Here is a 21,822-nt window from a genome sequence, read left to right as displayed (position 1 = left end):
GAAAGAACAGATTTTTTTCTCTCTAAGTCAAAAGAGCATAACTACAAGTGTTATTAAGAAAAAAAAATCTAATCTTTGATTATTCTGCAAAGCTCTGAATTATAGAACGATAAAGTAGAAAGAACACTGAATTAGAAAATAGACTATTATAATTGGAATCCGGGTTCTTCCATTAGTTAATTATATGTCTTTGACCAAGTCGCATAATTTCAAAAGCTTTAATTTTTTTCATCAGAAAAAATGAAATGAAAGCAATAGTAAAAAATTCCCATTGATCTACCTATATTATAACTGTGCTGTAAGGACTGAAAGATTATGAATTAGAGAGTGCTTTGTCAATACTTAAACACAATACAAGCCATCATTATTACTAGCATCTGTTTGCATTCTGACAGAGGAAAGAAATATATTAGCTGCAAATCGGCCCACAGTAAAGCGAACTGTAACATATCTCTGAGATGCGATGCCATTGATTGCAAGTGTCTCAATAGAGTCATATTCATGCATAGCCATGGCTAGGGCCCAAAAAGCACTTGATTTAATTCATTTGCTCTTAATTTTTAAAAAATTGCTAAAGGCATAAATTCTTCCTTTAAATATTATTTTAGATTCATTACTAAATGCATATAATTTAAGATAATATTTAAGCCCCCTTTTAAATAATTATTTTATAAAATCCAAACATGTTTTTTCTATTCTTTGGTAAAATAATCTCCTTTTAAAAATAATTGATGATTGTCAAGATAGTTCAGTTAACTACACTTAAATATTTCTCAATCTTCTATAAATTGTTAGTTTCAGATTTGTAGTTTTCCACTGCTGCTTTTTCACTATACATGCAAAGTAGACCAGCAGGCGTAATATGTGACAGTGTTCTCCAGGATATAGATAAATATATGTACTAGCTCGGAGATCACTGATATATCTGTAAATCTAATCTATAATATTTCTATTCCCCAATATCCCAGCCTCTAAGCATTTAAAATAAGACATGCTATTTACATGTGTTTACTTTACTCCCCATGGGAGATGTATTTATTTTTTCTGAAGAGAACTTATGTAATTTTATTAACCAATGTCACTCAAATGAGTTTAATTTTTAAAAGTTTCCTTCTCTGTTCTGCCCTAAACATTATACCCCTTTTTTCCTTTGTCAGGATAATTTTCAGTAGTATAACATTATGTTTTTGTTCCTGGTTGTTCATTAGGAATATAGTCTCATATATTATCAGCGAAGATATATAGATTATTTTATTTTTATTTCCAAAGAAATCTGAATCTCCTTCTCAATTGTTTACATCAAAATTTGCCCCATTAATGTCATTTTTAGAGTATCCAAGACTTGTTTATAGAGATCTTTGATACCTGATCCATAATTGATTTTCTCGGTTTTACTCAAATGAAATATATAATATCACACACCTAGAATTATAAAATTTGAAATATCACTTAGAGTATTATTTTTATTCTCCCAAGAAAATGTTAACTCCCCGATGCAATTTAAATGTGAAATATATTTTTAATCGAAAAGACTCAGAACATGAATACTCATGAATGACAATGACAAGGCTTGAAACTTTATTTCATCTAGCCATTGAACCTTGCCAGGTTCTCATAAAAGTCCTCTAGAGTACCTGGGGAGATAGAACACTTTCAAGTGCTTTATGATAATATTCTTTCTATTTCCATGAATGTGTACTGAGTGATAGCTCCTCTTCCAAATTCTTTAATCCTCAGAGCTGGAACAATAAGTAAACAACTTATGTATACTTCTCCCAGCTACACTCTGGAATGAGACAAACTGACCACTAGAAGCATAAAGAAATGCTGGTTCTTAGACTATCCTTGCCTATACAAGAAACACCTAAAGAAAGTATCTAAGGAAAGGCATCTTTGGGGTATCATAGCATTATGAACAGTACCCCAGAGCATACATGCCCCAAACCTTTCTGAGTAGCCTTAGACAACTGTATGTATTTCCCTGAAGTAGACCCCTGTAGGTGAACCTCAGCAGAAGGGTGATGTTTGTTTCATACAGTGGCCTGTGTTCATATTCATCTGTATTTCAATTGTACGCTTTCTAGAGTATTTTTATAATGCAGGAGTAAACTGTCCTCTAAGAAACTGGATCTCAAATGATATGTTTTAAAGTATACAAATTTCCTTATATTCAAATAATATTTTGGTTAGTTTGGATCAGATTTGCTATGACTATATGTTTGGAAATTACCCCTAAATACTTGCGCACAGAAGTTAGGGGAATCTTAAATGACCCACAATCTGTCACTTTAGTCATAAGACATGATTCAATGAAACAGGATAGTCAAGTTGAAAAAGGAAACACATTAAGAAAGTAGGTATCTTTTGCTGTACAGAAGCTTTTTAGTTTGAAAGTGTAAAACATTTTATTTGGATAAAATAGAAATTTTTAAAATTATGGACAAAGATTTGCGATAAAAAAGAAATTAATAATAGCATGGAAATACTATTGTTTAAATAGCTGATACTGAAGAAGAAATCAAAAGTTATTGAGTACCTTCCACTGAAAGGATGCAGGGCATCATGGGCGATGCATCTGGGTATCTAATCACCCTTGCTCTAAGGAGGTTTTCTTTTTTTCCTGGCACCAACTTCTGTGTCGCCAACTTGGTATTTCTGCTAATTTTCTTTTTTGTCCTAATGATTGAGCTGTTTTTAAAGTTTAATGATTAACAACATAATGTGCTGTTTTTATTGTTTGTGTCAGAAAATGGCTTTAAACTTCTTGAGCGTTCTAATTAATACTAAACTTGGTCAAAAGCAGTCCTTGAAGAATTTAATGTCTTAAATTAGGCATTTAGCTATTAGCAGACAAGAGATAAACAATTTCCTGTCCTTAGAGGAAACCAGGTAGACACAGAGAACTTTGTTACAAAAAAAATAAGACATATAATAGGAGAAAAATGATGATTATAACAGCATATTTTAAAGAATGGTAAACTTAAGTATTCATAGGAATTCTAGGTAATGGGACCTTGGTAATTAATGCATACCATTCATAATATTTATACAATATTTAGAGTAAAATAACCAGTTTGTATTTTATGGAAATGTATAAGAAAAAAATGATAAAAGCGATATGAGGACATATTTTGAAATCCTTAAAATGCCAGTTGAACGTCTTTGTTTATAAGACATAAGCAAATTAAAGTCACCAAAGGGTTAGTAATGAGGAAAAATTCTGACTTATCATGACACCGTAAAACAACTCATTTGACACCAAAGCGAAACTGAACCTGAAGACAGAAGCTGATTAGGGAGATGCCAAGAAGCTTTTACTATATTAACGAAATTATCAGAATTAAAATCTGAAAAGTAGCAGTAAGAGTGAAAAAAAATGTGTTAGAAATGCCGGAAGTTTACATTTAACTGGCTCTAAGGAAAACGGTGGATAAAGCGAGACTGTATGTATACTACAGTGAATCGCCTCGGAGAAAGAGGAAACATTTTACAAATAAAACGGAAAGACAGACAGAAAATCATTTAAGTTATGCTGACTTTGAGTTGTCTGACAAACATAAGCCCAGTTCAAAGGAAGGGAATTCTCTTCTGGTATCAAATAAATAACATGTAAACCGAGTATAAATTTAAACACCAAGATCATCTAAAAATAAAATAGATAAAATTAAAGGAGAATAATGGTCATTTTGGACTAGAACTTGTATAGAGGTAAAGCTACACATAAAATTATTTTCTTCTTTCAGTTTCAGCCAGAGAAAACTCTATAGAGCAAAGGTGTGTGTGTGTGTGAGAGAGAGAGAGACAGAGACAGAGAGAGAGAGAGAGACAGAGAGAGAGAGAGAGACAGAGAGAGAGAGAGAGAGAGAGAGAACTTAGCTTGTAAATATTGGGCCTATAGAAAAGTTACCAGATTTTCTAATAGCATGAGAACCCATTGTACTAGTAAAAGGGACATTAAGATGCATAACCGTACTGAGAATTTAAGTCCTATTAGTATGAAACATTCTTGGTTGCAACCGTGACACGTGCAAATGACATTCTGCTTCATTGTTTTCATTTACTATATAGTTTATGTAGTGCTTTTTGTTTCAAATAGTCATAATTCATAATTAGAAATTCAAGATGGCATATGTCAACATTCTTCCACAAGAAAGATACAAAATTAAAAATTGTCCTGAATTTTTAGAACAGGAGCATATCACTTTTCTTAGCTAAGTGAGAATTCTTGAAAGAATTATAGATAATAAATATTTAAAGAATCACATGCTGTGTAGTTGATTGCAACATATTTTTTATGATTTCCCAGTGCTGCCAACTGAAAATATAAGAGAAATAAAATATATTGGTCCATATCCAGAAGCAAGTTTTAATTAAACTGTAAACAGTAAACTAAAACAACACTTCTGGATCAATATCATTAGAGTACAGATAAAATTCCAATCATCTATTAAAAATAAGCAATTTATTATATTTCTGTGACAATACTTATCCTATTCTATTTATGTTCATTCTATCTATGCTTTATGTCATGGGGCAAAGTATATGTTTTGATATATTATTATTCTCTAATGCTTTCCTTTGTTCAAACATGTCAGGAAAATTCACAGAGCATCGACCACAACAATCACTCCAAAATAACATTGGTATATGTTGTGTGTTGAATTCTGTACCCCGAAAAATATGCTGAAGTCCTCTGGTACCTATGAAAAAAAATTATTTAGTAATAGGGTCTTTGTAGATGCAATTAAGATGTAAATTAAAGTGAGTTTATACCGGCATAGAGGGGGACCTTAATCCAATATGACTGGTGTCCTTATAAGAACAGGGAAGTGACACAAAGACACGCAAGGCGAGTGTCACATAAAAACACAGGCAAAGATTGACACAAAGCATATGTAAGCCAACGATTGTTAGAGACAGGAGGAGGTAGGAGGAGGGAGGCACGAGACAGATTCTCCCCTAGAGCCTTCCGCGAGAGCCTGGCCCTGCTGACACATTGATTTTAGACTTTTGGCCTCCAGAACTGTGAAAAAAAATGTGTTTCTTTTGTTTTAAACCATCAAGTGTAATGCATTTTTCTTCAGCAGTACTAGGAAGCTAATATAGTGCAGTTGGAAAATAAATCATGTTAACAGACATTGGGAGGAAATATATGCCAGTCACTGCTTTCGGGGTTCGCTCATCTTTTTGCCTATTTTTCTTAGATTAGATAAGAAAATGTGATTCCAAGAAATGAAATATGCCTGAAATATAGGACGTTGTAGAGCATAAATCTGAGTGTAAGACTAAATACAGGTTTCATATTCATTTTGTAGACTTTTGGACAAAATAAACTTGAGAAAAAGAATAGGTTATTTTCTTTTGTTTCAGAACAAAATATACCACTAGTGACAACTGGCATGATTTGATGGTAAGCACAGAAAACTCAGAGTAAGGTGACATAGTTTCCAGCTTTAGTCTCAATACCTATTAATTATGTGAGCCTTAAAAAAAAAAAAATCACGTCGATATTCCTAGAAGTATACTTTTCTAAAAGAAGAAATCAAGAGTAAATAATGATTATAAAACGATCTTTACTTAAAAGCAATTTCAAAGTTAAATTGCTATTAAGGAAAAAAACTTATCTGTTTCTATCTGTTCATTTCAATCGGTAACTATTTTAATGGGAGAACATACGGAAATCTCATATAAATTTATAAAACCTTCTAGGAATGGTTTATGATCACGACCTTGAAAAAAATGGCATGTTTTTCTTGTTTTATTTTTTATCCTACTCTCAAGTTCAGTCACCTTTTCCCACATTTTCTAATTCACTAGTTAGAAAGTGGTATGATCTGAACACTAATGTTTGGTATTGAACATTTTTAGTAATGTATCGCTTCATATATAACAAAGAACATTAATATAAATTGACTTATTTAATAATAGAAACTGACTTTTGAAGGTAGATATTATTCCCATGATTCCTGCAGAGAAAGAACAGCTACTGTTTGGTTGAGTAAACCCTTAGCTAGGATGGATTTGAAGAAATTTACTTTCATTTATAAATTCCAAAATGCAATTCATTGGCGGGAGTGTGATATATTTGACCATACTCTCATGTAGGAGTAAACACCTGTAGATTCTAAGTTTCCTTGCATTACCTTTGCTGTGTGTCCTTGAGCAGAATGCTTACTCACATTCCCTTCTCTTGGAGAGGCAAGGTACAAACCTTGAAGTCAATCTGTCTGGATTTGAATCCTGATTCTATTGCCTTTTGCCTGGGCGACTTTATAAAGTTTACTTAACCTCTCTATGAATCAGTTTCTCATCTGTAAAAAGCAGTAAATAAAGTATGAACTCATTAGGACAATATGAAGATTAAAATGGATGAATGTAAAGTACTTAAAACTGCCCGGTACTCCATAATCACTACATTAGCACTTGCTAAAGAAACAGGCCGGCTGCTTTACATAAATACATTCTTTAATTCTTACAACAGTGTTATAGAGGCAGTAGGTTTGCTTTTCCCAAATAAGAAACCAAAGCTTGGAGAGCTTCAAGAATGAACTGAAGGGTGTTGATTTAGAGAGTGGTAGCACTGGGGGTTTAGCTCAGGTCTGTTGTGCTTCGAAGCATAGGTTCTTTCCGTGATACGATCCATAACTTCAAAAAGATCATCTAATGGAAGAACAAAGACAGGTACAACAGGAAAATGTGTATCTGAGTGCACCGTCCCCAATATTGGCAGTACAAAGTGTCATGGGAAATTGAGGAAGAGGTAACAAACAAACAAACAAACATAACAATAGAGTTATTTGCAGGAAAAGTGTTTAATTTTGGAGAAATGGCAGTTAGACCTTGACAGTACAGAATTGCCTGGAATCTATTTTTTTCATTGACTCATAATCTTAGAGGTCACTAGAATCATGGGTCATCTCTTCACGGAGTGCCTGGTGGCTCAGTGTGGAAGAAGTCCGGGTGTGTGAAAAGGGTGGTTTTTCTCTGTTTATCTAAAAATTTCTAAGGGTTATATTACAGACGCTATGTTAAAGTGCTTTCCAGGCTTCAGCTATATAAAATGACATTTTAAATTAGAGAAAACTAGTAGTCTTAGATGCTAAATCAATGTTTTCATTTTTACCAGACTGTGTTTAAAAAGCTAACATTTGGAGCTGCATTTGTGGTAAAACATTAACTGTTGAAAACACATTTGATTAGCATTGTCAGTCTCTTATTCCAAAAATCATATGGCTAAGTAGTAGCGTGAAGCCACAGAAAGTTATGTCCTATTACATTTTTCCAAATCCTAAGAAATCGCACTGGGTAATTGTGTATTCTATGATACCATTCCAGTCCTATTGTAATATGAATAATATGCTTTCCGATGGGAAAGCATAGTGGCTTAACTTCTGGTTTTTCAGCCTTCAAACTTATTTAGGTAGCATTAATACTAAGACTATAATATAAAGCAATCTTGTTGACAGCTAATTCATGCATTTACTTACTCATCGAGTATTAGGTCTGTAGGACTGTTCTGGGGATTAGGATATCAGTAACAAAACCAACAAACTTACTCTTTTCTAGTTTTCAGTACAACAAATGAATAGAAAAAAATATTTATATATATAATAGATAAATGTTAGATGTTAGAAGATGATATAAGCTGTGAAAAAAAATCAGGGTACATGAAAGGAAAGAGAAGTATTGGTTAAGGGAAAAATATGGGTTGTCGTTTGAAATATGGTGATCAAGATAAGATTCACTGAGTGATAGCTGAACTAAAACTTGAGGGGATGTTGGTCATGCGAATATTTGGTAGAAGGCTTCCAGAAAGAGGCAACTAGCAGTAAAAGGTCAACAGTCATGTTGGAAGAACAACTGGAAGCTAAATACAGCTGAAGGAACGTGAGCGTTGGGTACGAGTAGGGGATGATGTTTGAGAAGGAAAAGGGGACCGAATCATGTAGGGATCGACAGGCATTTTCAGATTTTGGCTTTTACCTTGAGATGCGAGGCCATTTTCAGGGCTCATGAGGGAAGTGGCATGATCTGATTTACGTTGTGAAGAGATGATCCTGGCTGCTTTGTTGAGAACGGCCTACAGAGGTGAAGAGCAGAAGCAGAGATGGCATTAAGAAACAACTGGCTTTTAGCTTCTCCAGGCCCTTTCCGTGACTCTTTCTCTGGTTATCAATGTCAACGTGAGCAAATCACCACATTTCTCGGGGCATGCATGTTCTTACTTATACAAAGAGAAATTGGTTCAAAGAGATTTTCACTTTCCTTCCAGCTCTGGCAATATGTGAACCATCAATCGCCACATTTTTATAAAAAGCAATTTTTCCCAGTACTCAATAAAGTACTGATGATTTTAAAGATCATTCTTTAATTTCCTAGTTTTTTTTGGCGGGCAGTCACTGTTTTTCAACCATCGAGGACTTAAGAAATGGCTGAGAATCTAGTTTTAACTTAACATAAATTTGCTAATTTGAAATAATTTATCTGCTAAAAGCTAGTCTTATGTTTGTGGCTATTTGCCAAAGGAAGAGAGACTAGAGAGCATCAAATTTGATGGTTATGAAAAACCTTGTTAGAGCTCAGAAGAAAGTAATAAAATAAACCAAAAGTCGAAATGGTAAATTTAATTATACAAGCAAAAAAATAGAGTGGATTTAAGAAAAGGGACATGTTGAAGATCTATGGTTAAAGAATTTAGGCCTAATATAAATATCTGGATATTAAAAATGATTTTCAAAATATGAGAGGTTACTGTCTTTTTATTATTACATGCTTTACAAGTTTATGGAAGGTGTTACATATGTACTTTATAGTTTCTTAATATTGGAATACTCAGTAAATCTTAGAGTATGTTTTTTTCCAATGGGGCCTATATTAAAATATTTAGGTGATATCTATCTTTGAAATATTAAAAAGCCTTCTATATAAATTAAGTAAAATTTTAAATGTAAAAATACTCATTATTTTAAATATTTTTAAAGAAATATCTTGAAATAAAATGATTTCTTGGGTAAAAATAATATATGTTTTGGAAGAAATAACCTAGATGTTATCTCAAAACCCGGCCAGACAGCTTTGAGCTTAAATTATGATTCTGAAGCTTATTCGCTCTGAGACCTTGAGAAAACTTTTTCCTTTTCATTGAGCCTGAATTTCCCTCTAAGATGATAGAATAAGATTAAATGACATAATGTGTTAAAGGGCTTAACAAAGTATCCAAAAGATACTGGAAAATGCTTCCTATTATACTTATTATTAATGCATTGAGGTTACTTTCATAATTGTCTTTATTTCCATGGAAACTGGATCCTAGAAAAGATCAAAAGAAAGGAACTTTAAAGTTTTTTTTTTCTTAGATAGTCTCAACTATTATGTGTTTTTTTTTCTAAAAGATGGTTGCAAAATGCAAAGAGAAATAAGAGATAGCTATTTTTAAGGCTAACATTTTATTTTACATATTTATTTTCCCAGTTATGGGTAACATTAAAGGAAGAGAGGAGAGATACATAGAAAATGTAGCGGTTTAGCCTCTTTACCATGTGACATTAGTCCTTTGATATGTTTTGATTTCACGACATTTAATATAATCATGTCCATTTTCTTTTCCTCTAGTTTTCTTGATTTTCTGTGTATCTATTTCTCTCCAGCTCTATCACCTCCAGCATCTAAAAAGACAGTATTTAAAAACTATTTCTTGAAAAGATATCTTTAAACACATACAAATATCATAAGTGTGTAATAATTTATTGGTATCATAATAAGTGTGTAACAATATAATACATCATAATATTCAACTAAGGGTCATGGGAATGCATAATAGAAAATGTTGAGTAATTTGAATATAGTTAAAAAACTGGGAGAAAATAATATTACCTGAGAAATGAGACTTACAAAAGGAATCATGTAAAGGAAAATAAAGGAATTCAAAACAAAGGTAGCTTTTATTTATTAATTTGACAAGTGTTTATCAACCATCTGATATCTGCAGAGCAAACTGTTAAACACTAGGATTCAGTAATGAATAGAAATGATGAAAGTGAAAATCCCTTTTTTATGAAGCTTATTCTAAGGGGAAAGAAAGACAATAAACAAGAATTTATTTATTCCTATATCTGTTATTTATTATTATTGTTATGGTATTTATTCAAGAAATAAATAGCATAAAATATGTGTTACATAATAAACGATGCCAAGAATGAGGGAATAAAACAGCTAAAGCAGCTGTAAAAATAATCATTAGAGGAGGGGGACAATGAACTTGAGAGTGGGTGACCAGGCTACAGCTCACAGAGAAGAGGATCGCTGAGCAAAGACGAGGAAGAAGAGAGTTAGCCATGTAGTTATGTGCGAGCGGGGTGTCTAAGGGGAGGGCACAGCGAGTCCTGTGCCCTGTGTCCCTGATGTGCCTGGCACAATGTTCAGGAACAGTGTAGCTTTAGCGGGACACCACAAAAAAAGCAGAAGGAAGAGGAGCGAGAGATGCACTGGATGGGTATCCACGAACACAGGTCGAGGCTTTGGGTGCGAGCATTGGATTGGCCTTTCCCATTCAGCCATTCCTGGCTCCCTGTGTGGTTACCATTGTGGCCTTGAGAAAATCTTAAAATCTCCTGGACCTAATTTCTTTATTTGTTAAATAAGTAAATTGAGTCAGAGACTTAAATTAATTCCAGCTCTGGTGATTTATGATTCCATGAGTCTGAACAAATTAAAAATGTATTTTTTTCTAAATATTCAGGCTGAAGGTGACCAGGGGCAAAAGGAGTAAGACTGGTTAAATTAATGCAATAAATTTTTTGGTAAGCATGTAAATGTTACAATGTAAAACTGGTAACCTCTCAAACTCCAGACATCTTCTTCTAATACCCAAATATTTAAACTGGACCTAAATCCTTTAAAATGCAGGGTTCATAAGATAGTGCTTGACTGAAGATATAAATTCGTAAGTCATTTGAATAAAGGTGACAGTTTTAAAAATGAGATTGGATGAGATCACCTTGGTCCACAAAGTGAAGGTGTACAAAGAAGAGAAAATATTTAAGGACTGAGACTTGGGCACATAGATATTTAAATAGATAAAATTAATGTGATGCCTCAAAATTATTTCTTCTTTTGTTTGCTACTGGCTTATAGATATGACATTTTCCAAATGTAAAGAGCAGATATACGGTTTGAAATGGAATGTATTGTTGAATTGCTATTTTTAAAATTTAGATATTATGTTTATAACACTCGTGGATACTTTTCATACCACTTTTTTAAACTTTTCACCTAGATTTTTATTGTATTGATGTAGCCATGATTTCACATTAGTTTTCTGTCAATATTAACCATAAAGGGACATAGCAATTAGTATGACTCTGATAAAATTTAAACAAAAGCTTTTCTTCTCAGTCTCGAAAATCAGCAACAGTCATTTGGAATATTGAATCATTATTATTCAACAGAAAAAAAACATAAACAATGATTTCAGTGGCAACATGAATATAAACTCTTCCTACAAAACTCTCAAAGAATCTAAATGGACTCTTGGAAACTGATGAGAATTTAGCAGATTTACATTTGCAAGACAATATTCTCTTTTTGACACATCATGAAGGATCGATGAATTCTGTTAGTGAGAGTTTCAACTAAAATGGCCCATCATCATCCTTCTCTTTGGTGGATTTGACCCTGTATTTTACTTTTGGAGTTTTCATTATTGTTTCAAACATCGTTTTAATTGAATTTTATGAACATTTGCCATCCAAGTTGAGTATCTTCATACCAGATGTTAAGGCATGTATCAGTCATTGACTTAACAAGGAGATAAAAACTACATATTAATTCGGACAAAGTTAAATGAAAAAAGAATTATCGGCTATAAAGAATTATAGGAGATTGAACTCTTATGTTCACACAATCATCTCTGTGATACTATGTCCAGACGTTTCTGTAACCTGAAACTATTTGTAGAGAGTACTATTGCTGCAAATTTCTCATGGGTTGAGACCTATAAACTAAAATGATCATTGTGACAATAATTTTTTTTTTTACTTCTGGGAGAAAGTGATGACACTTTAAAAAATATTTTACAGCATTCTAAAATACACTTCTGTGAACATTTACGATTGTCCCATTCTTCACAGAACTTTCATGACCCTCAGTGTAAAGAGTAGTGGAAAGCACCTAACATTCATTTAGTAGCTACCTGCACAGACACAATGTGATCATGCCACAGCAACCACCCTGAGACCATGAAAACAACGAGTTCGAAAGATAGCCTAAAGCGCACGGGAGTGGCACTTCCAGTAAGTGCCGAGCAGAGTTCTGAGCTCAGACCCATCACATTCCACGCGACATCCACTTTGCCTGTGGTGCTCTAGGTATGACCCACAAACAGCAGTACTGGCACCACCTGAAAGCTTGGGAGACATGCAGACTCTCAAGTATTATCTGAGACCTATTGAATCATAATTTGTATTTTAACAAGATCCCTGATGATTCCTGTACTTATTAAATTTTGAAAATCACTATGCTATGAGGTATGTTTCATGGCCTTTTATCATTACTGATAGATAGCGTTGTACATTTCAAGGTTCTATGCCTGGCACTGCTGAGATCTCCTGAAATTTGCAGTAAGCTCCAAAATCAAGCTGATAAAATTCACTAGAAGATTTGATTAAGGTTTTCAGAGAGAGAGAGAGAGAGAGAGAGAGAGACAGAAAGAAAGAGATCACAGAGAGAGACAGGGAAGACCTACTGAAAAATGTAACAAAAAATATGTATAGATACTAATATATAAATTTTATTCAATAATTTTTACAGAATTAAAACGTAATTCACTGTGATCAGCAGATGGACCTGCAAACCACTTCCTAACACTCTTTCATGTGAGAAACCTGAGACCCACATGCCGTGAGAAGAGAAAATACAATAAATTGTGCATATAGATGCCTCAATTATTCTCAGATTAGTGGTTGCCAGACTCTTTGTTATTAAAACAAAAAATATTGAAAGGCCTCCAGGCATCATTTACTCTGCATCTGGAAAGAGCCTCCAGCGCCAGAGTATTAAACATATTTATCACTTCAAAGTCATTTCTCTGTGATGTTTGCATGTTTTCAATAAAGCAATGAGCACTGGAGAAACCAGAAGTTTCTGTGCAGGATGCAGGGCACATTATGCCCCAGGACTTGTGCCTAAAAGAGTGTGTGGATCATAGAAATGACTGGAGCCTGACACGGCTGCAGTATGCTTTATTTTGCTTTCAATTTCTCTTTCTTTCCTATTTTATTTCTAAAATATTTTATAACTTTGAGATTTTAAAAAATATATTCTTGTGTATCACCTTTGGGAAATGTACAGAAGTTTGAGTCCATAATTCTGACACTCTGTATTCTGGTGCCAGGCACTGGGCATGAAGCCATTGATGCCATGATTCTCCATCAGCTTACTTTCAAGCCCTGAGGGATGATTAGCTGAGGTGAAGCTGACATTCAGGTGCTATAATTGAAATTGGCTAGGTTACTAGCGCTGGTGGTCCAGGAGGACCTCCTGAAAAAAAGTCACGTTTGATTTTGTTTACATTTTGAAATACATGTTGATTCACAGGTTGGCCTGTAGAGTCAACCCTCTTAATTCTAGCTGTGTGACTGAGCCAGCTAGTTGACTTTTCTGTGGCTCGATTGCTTTATCTTTAGAATTTGCTACTTTAAAAAAACATTTTCCTTATCAACTCTGTTGATATCTTTGTCTGATAATCTAACAGATTATCAATCCTGCTTATCAATTGATTGATTTTTCTACTCATTATAGGTCACATTTCCCAGCTTTTCCCCATGTCTTTTGATTAGATGCTACACATTTTGAATTTTACCTCGTTGGGAGCTATAGATATTTGTATTCCTATGAATATTCTTGAGTTTTGTTTTGAGGTGCACCAGAGTTGATAGGAAATATATTGAACCTTCTGATCTTATGTTTAGATTTGTTGGAGGAGACCAGATACATGTGTAGTCTAGGGCTCAATTAGATTCCACTACTGAGGTAAGACCCTTTCAAGTACTTTACCCAATTACATATAACAGAGGTACATTTCCATAGGTAAATGGAAGTGACATAGACCTAATTCTGCTTGGAAGGGGATCTGTTTAAGAGGAATCACTGAAAACAAATGGTAACTCAGATGGCGACTGGACAGAATGGGCTGCCAGAATTCAAAAGCTTAAAAAGAGGCTTCCTAGAGCATTGCTTTTCCCATGGCACTACGATTGGTCATTGTGAAAGCTGTCCTCATGAGGAGTCGGCCAGGATTTCAATATCCAGTTCCTGTTTACAGCCTCAAAAACTTCTTAAGATTTTCCTCTTTTCTTCTAACTCCTCCTGTAGCTTTCCACAACCTAACTGTGGAGTTTCCTAAGAATAGTAAGAGCGGAGGAGGCCATGAAGAATGGAAGAGAGGAGACACAGTTCCCAGCATGCCTCAGCCCTCCACCTCTCTTTGGTATGATTGTTTGCCTGAGTCAGTTCTGAGCTAGGGCAGGAGATAAACCTTACGCCAAATATTTTTTATAGTTTACACTAGAATTTTTTATGCTTTAGAATTACCAGAAAATATATGAAATCAACCTGAGATTTCAGTCAAGGGTGAGAAAGATGTTTTCCACAAAGAGACTTTATGTGCATAAAGACAAATGTTAAAGTCATTTCAGCTTGCCCCTGCTAGGTACAGCCCATTCGATAAACTGATTAAACTTTTGGTGGGTCACTAAATGAACATATTTGTTGTAAAAATAAATAGCATATGTGTCAATGAAAAATAAAGCCCAAATCAAATTAAAATGGAAATTAGAAGAAATATTTATAACAGATATAACAGCAAAAATTGGTATTCACAATGTCAGTCATTTGCAAAGTAATATTAAAAATGTAGGCAATACAATAAAAAAATGGGCAAAGAATTTGCATAAACACTTCGTACACACAGAAAGAAAACTAAAAAGTAAATATATAAAAATACTTGACCTCCTTAGTAATCAGTGAAATGCTAAAATATCAATGATATACAGTTACTTCAATCAAAGTAGCAAAATTAAATTCTTGACATTTAATTTTAAATTTAAATGGTAGATTCCTGTAAGCTCATACATTTTACTAAAAGGTGTACAGCTACTTGGAAGACCAATTTGCTATTATGTAATAAATTGAAGATGTTCAATTTCACTTTATATTATTTAAATTAGAATAAATCTCACTACCGTGCAGAAGAATACTTGTTATTACACTATTGTTGATCAATAAAGAACTTTTTTAAAAAATCATAATATTTTCATCCATCTAAATATTATACAATCGTGTCAGTCTGGGTCTAATGAGGCGATTGAAACTGCACAATGGGTTAAACAAGGGAAATTTAACTTATAGAATTATTAAACTATGATTTAAAAAGTAATTGTACGATATAAGGAAACTCTCAGTGGTACCCTGCGGTTGAAGGAGAGGACCCGAGGAAGGACAAGGTTGGATCATAGAGTTCACTGGGTTGCTCTAGCTGGAACTGGTCTGCAGTCACTAAGCAAGTAAGCAAGCAGCAACTCTCCAGAATGCAGGCAAGGAGCAGGTTAGTAGCACGTGTGGCAGAGACAGGGGGGAGCCCTCTGGGCTACAACCGAGAAGCACGGGGTGTAGAGAGGGAATCACAATGCCAGAGCAGATGGGATTTCAGGTACCTATGCAGGCAGGAATCTCTCAGGGCACCAGTTCGTGTGTTGCGGGCCACAGAGAGGTTAGCATCAGGCTACAGCTGCAAAATCACCGGAGACCACACATTCTGCATACATGAATGGGGTAAGGATCCATCAGATGTCCTTCCATACACACGGCTAACCTACCGTGCAGCAGCCAAAATTACGGAAGTACCCTTTCTTCCTGAAATGCCCTTCCAGCGCCCTCTACTGAGAAAGCGTACTATCAGGCTCACTTTAAAGGAGAAATGCTTAGAGTCTATTATTATAGCTTATATTAAATAAAACATCCGTGAAAAGCACTGCCGTGAACATAGGGATGCATAGGTCTTTACAAATTAGTGTTTTGGTTTTCTTTGGATAAATACCCAGAAGTGCAATTACCGAATCAAAAGGTAGATCCATTTTTAATTTTTTTGAGAAACCTCCAGACTGTTTTCTATACCAGCTGTACCAATTTGCAATCCCACCAGCAGTGAATGAGGGTTCCCTTTTCTCCACATCCATATTGACGATAGCCATTCTGACAGATATTAGGTGATATTTCATTGTGGTTTTAATTCGCATTTCTCTGATGATGATTGACCTTGAGCATATTTTCATATGTCTATTGGCTATCTGTAATTCCTCTTTGGTGAAATATCTGTTCAAGTCTTCTGCCCATTTTTTAATTGAATTGTGTGTTTTTTTGTTGTTGAGTTGTGCGAGTTCTTTATATATTTTTGATAATAACCCTTTATCAGATGTATCAAAAGTGAATATCTTCTCCCATTCGGTAGGTTGTCTCTTTGTTTTGTTGATGGTTTCCTTTGCTGTGCAAAAACTTTTTAGTTGATGTAGTCCCATTTGTTTATTTTTTCTTTTGCTTACTTACCCAAGGAGATACATTCAAAAAGAAATTACTAGTAGCAATATCGAAGAGATTACTGCCTATGCTTTCTTCTAGAAGTTTTATGGTTGCAGGTCTTATGTTTAAATCTTTTATCCATTTTGAGTCTCTTCTTGTATATAAGGAGGTCCAGTTTAATTTTTTTTTGCATGTATCTATTCAATTTTCCCAACACCATTTTTTAAATTTTACTATTAGTTTCAAGTGTACAGTACATTGGTTAGACATTTATGTAGCTTATAAAACAATCTCCCTAACTGCTCTTTCTCTCCTCTGGCTCTCCACCTAGCTGATACATTAATGCTAATTGCATTTCCTATGCTGCGCTCCTCACCCCCATGACCATCTGGCAATAGACAATTGGATAAAGAAGTTATGGTTCATATACACAATGGAATATTACTCAGCCATTAAAAAAATGAAATCCTACCATACACAACAACATGGATGTACCTAGAGGTTATTATACTGAGTGAAATAAGTCAGACAGAGAAAGATAAATACCATATGATTTCACTTATATAAGGAATCTCAAGGGGAAAAAAAACTAATGAAAACACAAATATAGAGGACACTCTGGTGACTACAAGAGGGATGGGGGTGGGGGGTGGAGGATTGGGGGGCTGTCTGCAGAGAGGGTGAAGGGTTAAAGAAGTACAAATTAGTAGTTGGTGGTCATGGGGATGGGGAGCATGGCGTAGGGAACACAGTCAGCAGTAATGTAATGGCTAGGCGGAGAGCCAGAAGGGTGATACAGTAATTGAGGGATTGTTTCATAAACTATATAAATGTCTACTCAATGTACTACAAATAAAATAAAACTAATAGTAAAACAAAATACCATGCTTTAAAAAAGAAAATAACACTATGAATGAAAAAAGAAACATTTAGAGCAGAGAGGTAATAAATTGGAAACTGGAGCAAAGTAGTGAAATAAATCAACACGACTGAATCCTCAATAACCTGAACTTTGCTGCACATTAGTGTGTCATCGTGGTTCATGATCTTCGGAAGCTCAAAGCCTGGTTAAGAAGACAACAAACAAACAATAAACAAAATTCAAAATTGAAATTGTGTTGTGGGATTGACTAAAGAAATATTTTCTTTCCCTACGAGAGAATAACAGGGTTCCTGTTTCGGATGGGATAAGAAATAAAGGCTTTCTATCTGAAATGATAACATTGAAAGTAGAGACAAGAAAATAAAAAAAAAAAAAAAAGGGAGGGGGGGGTCTTCTAGGAAATAGAAAATGACCAGTGGTGTCCGATCTGCTGAAAATATTAGCGAAATGAAGACAGTCTAGTGTTCATTCACTTTGACAAGATGGCAGTTATTAGTATTCTTGGCAAGATCAGTTTCAGTGGGAAGAAGTTAGACTGGAAATCCTTTTTTCTCTATTCACACTATCGCGTTATAGACACCTGCAAATCAGATCTGATGTCTATAGCTCAGCCCTGTTGTGCTTCTCATCAGAATTAGACCAACCAGTTCTATTGGTCGCTTGCTTTCACTTCAATGCAATGAAGTTTGCTTTTTCTTTTTTTTTTTAAGTCTAAAGGAAAGCTCGAGAAGAAAATGGGACTTTCGCTTAAATCTAGAGGAGCTAACTCTATTTTCATTTTATATAACAGTAAAATTAATATTGATTTCAAAGTATGATTTTAAAACTTCTCCAATATATTTCACACATATGAATTTTGAGCAGATTTGTTTGGCTGCAAAAATGAGAAAAACATTTTACCAACCCTAACCGTATTTCATCAAAACTAATTAAAGAGTTTGCCGTGTGGAGTGCTCCTCTTAATTTCTTTTAAAAAATGACACTTTTATTCTTGCTGTCATGCTTAACCTTTTAATAGGGAAGAAAGAAGCCATGGTTTTAAAAAGGAAAAAGTTATTTTAATAATATTATGAATTTAGGTGCTACCATTTTCAGCTCTTCATCGTTTATAAAATTAAATGTATCCTTTAAGATTCCATAAAGGCAAAGTTTCACCATAAAATGTCCTGAGCAGCGAAATGGCAAAAAGGTATTTCCCCAATATATCCACAGACACTATTTAACTGACATTTAATTAATATCGCTTGTAAATGCAATGAGGTGAGGAAGAAATATTCACTTTTTCATTGATGTTAAAGCCTTCAGCACTGTCACAAGCATGTTAATTACTTGGGTGTATGGCAGCTTATGTACTGGCTGAGAACTATGATCTGATAAACAGGTGAAGCATATTTTGGTTGTTGTAAATGACAATGCAAGAATTTGGATAAAGAAAGTTGAGGTCATTTTGTGCAGAACAGTTATATAAAATCAACATTGGTATGGTAAATATATTCTCTCCCTCGCTGAACACTCATAAAACTCTATTTAAAAAAGGAAGGTTTTTAAAAATTGCTACCAAATATGCTTTCATCTGGAACTATTCCTCTCAATCTCTGGCTCAAACAATAAATGTATGTACATTGTGATACTTCTGCTCATTTAAAAAAAATAAAATGTATTATAGTATAATATTATAATACGAGTATAAAGAACATACAAGTAGAGTTTATAAAATAAAAATAATGTGTATATATTCACCTAAGGGCTTAAGAAACAGTAGAGTTTATACTATTGAATCCCTGCGTTCAAACTAATGAAATACACCTATCTTGCCCATACTGGAAAGTACTACCTTGAAAATTATGTTAATCATTCTCTGCTTTATAGTTTTATCATCATTTGGATATTGGTAAAAAATAAAATATTTATTATTGGCTATATTTTTCCATGCTTTTAGCTTTATGCTCTGCATTATGTTTTCCAGAATTATCTATATTAGTACTATATACATAGTTCATTTGTTTTCAAGGTAGTATAGTGTTTCATTATTTACACAATCACAATTAACTTATCCATTCTTCTGTTAACGGACATTTGGGCCATTATTAGTTTTCTGTTCTTACAAACAACATTGTTTTGAACATTTTTATACATGAACCCTGATGTATATACATGCACAAAGAGGTTCAAAGTCACTTGTACCTGAGAGTTCCAGGATATAGATCCAGGATTGAAACTGCTGGTGCATAAAGTTTACCTACATAAGTTTACTAGATTCACCAGTTCTCCCAAGCAGTTATACCAATTTTCACTATGACTAATAGTGGATGAGAATTTCCACTGCCTCCCATCAAATTTGCCAACAGAATTTAGGCAGTCTGATGGATCAATGGTATATTTCATTCTGGTTATTATATGCATTTTCCTGATTAATAATAAAGTTGTACATATTTTTATTTATTGGTAAGCCATTAATATTTCCTCCCTGGACATGCCAATTCATATCTTTAGTCCATTTTCCACTGGGTCATTTATTTTCTTCATACAGACTAGTAGAATAGATTATGTATTGAAGATACTAACCTTTGTCATTTCAAGTATCCCCTGCATATCTGTGCCATATTTTTACACCCTCTAAAGTCGCTTGTGATAAAAGTTCTTACTTTTAATAAAATGAAAATGATCAATTATTTAATTTGTTTTAAAAATATTTGAGTCTTGTTTAAGTATCTTTGCCACTCTAGAGTTTATAAAGATATTCTCCTAACTTGGCTACTGAAAACTTACAGAGATCTGTCTTTCGTATTTGTAGACCTTGATTTCCCTTATTCCTTTAGAATAGTGCCTCAAAAAGAAATCCAGCTTCATTTTTTTTTCTTACATGGATAACTTTTTGTCCCAGCCCATCATTTTACCACTGATCTGCAGAGTTTGCACTCAGATTTCTTATATTTATGTTTTAGTTTCTCACTCCTATTATGTTCTAGTATTTTATGTGTCTGTCCTGGATTCTTTCTAAAATGCATTGCTTTATATGTATTGATAACCAAAATTACAAGTTCTTTTATCTGCTTCTTCTATTTCAAGAATCTTGCTATTTTTGACTATTTACCCTTGTTGCATATTTTTTTTTAATCAACTTCGTCAGGTTCCATTAAGAGATTCTGTTCAAATTTTAATTGTAATTTAATTGACTCTACAGAGTAATTTATGATGAATTGGCATCTATACATTAGACTTTCTTTAAGGAAATAATGTATTTCATTTTATAGGGCATTTTCATATTTTTTAAATAAGTTTTATAACTTCTAATTATAATATTTTTGCATATTCCTAATTAGATCATTTTCAGGTGTTCTATGTATAAATTATGCTTCGAATTGCATTTTCTCTCTGGTTGTTTTTAACTTACAAATTTGATAAACTAATTAATTCTAAATCCAATTTTCATAGATTTGGAGAAGTTTAAACCTGATAATTGCACTATCTATTATAACAGTTTTATATATTCTTTTCAGAATATTTTAAAAAATTAAACCTTTATTGATATATAATTCACACACCATAACATGTACTCTTTTAAAATACATAATTTAGTATTTTCAGTATACTTCCACAATTGTGTAACCATTGCCATTGCCTAATTTTAGAACCTTTTTATTATTCCTAGAAGAATGTTCCATTAGCGGTCAATCCCATTCCTCTCAACTCCCAGCCCTAGGTACTTTTTATCCCATGGATTACCTAATCTGAATATTTCCTTTAGGTGGAATCATACAATATGTTTTTTGTTTGTTTGTTTGTTTTGCGCCTGCCTCCTTTCACTTAGCGTAACAGTTTCAAGATCACTCCATGTTGAAGCATATTTTGGTGCTGAATGATTCCATTTCATGGAAACACCACATTTTGTTTATTCATTCATCAGTCCATAGCTTTGGGTTGTTTTCACTTTTTGTTTCTTATGAATAATGCTACACTGAACATTCGTATGTAAATGTTTGTGTAGACATATATTATCATTTCTTTTGGGTATACTTCAAGAAGTGATATTGCTCAGTCATGTGGTTATTCTATGTTTAGCATTTTGAGAAACTGCCAGGATGTTTTCAAAAGTGGCTGTGCCATTTCAACAAGTTTTTGGCCATGATAACCTCAAATATGCCTCCTGTCCCATTCTCTCTTCTCCTCTGGTATTCCTGGTACACATAGGTTACATCTTTTGAAACTGTCCCACAATTCTTTTGATGTTCCTTTTTGTTTTTTTTTTTTCCTTCTATTTTCTCTTTGTATTTTATTGTGGAAAGTTCTCGTTGACAAATCTTTGAGCTCACTGATTCTTTTCTTGCTTGTGCATAGTCCATCGAGGGCATTTTTCATTTCTATTA

The 21,822-nt window shown here is 33.8% G+C and overlaps 1 long non-coding RNA gene across 1 annotated transcript in view; it reads right to left on the bottom strand.

Moving 5' to 3' along the window:
• Nucleotides 1-7,653: 7,653 nt before the first annotated feature.
• Nucleotides 7,654-21,822, bottom strand: part of LOC107516522 — a 235,462-nt gene continuing 221,293 nt past the window's right edge. The window contains exon 3 of the long non-coding RNA XR_001598315.2: nucleotides 7,654-8,080. This is a non-coding gene — a long non-coding RNA (uncharacterized LOC107516522). The remainder of the gene's footprint in view (nucleotides 8,081-21,822) is intronic.

Source organism: Rousettus aegyptiacus, unplaced genomic scaffold (genome assembly GCF_014176215.1).
Source record: "Rousettus aegyptiacus isolate mRouAeg1 unplaced genomic scaffold, mRouAeg1.p scaffold_m13_p_1, whole genome shotgun sequence".
NCBI classification, from domain to species: Eukaryota; Metazoa; Chordata; class Mammalia; order Chiroptera; family Pteropodidae; genus Rousettus; species Rousettus aegyptiacus.
The sequence above is the reverse complement of the archived record's forward strand: the minus strand, read 5'-3'. Positions and strand labels throughout refer to the sequence as shown.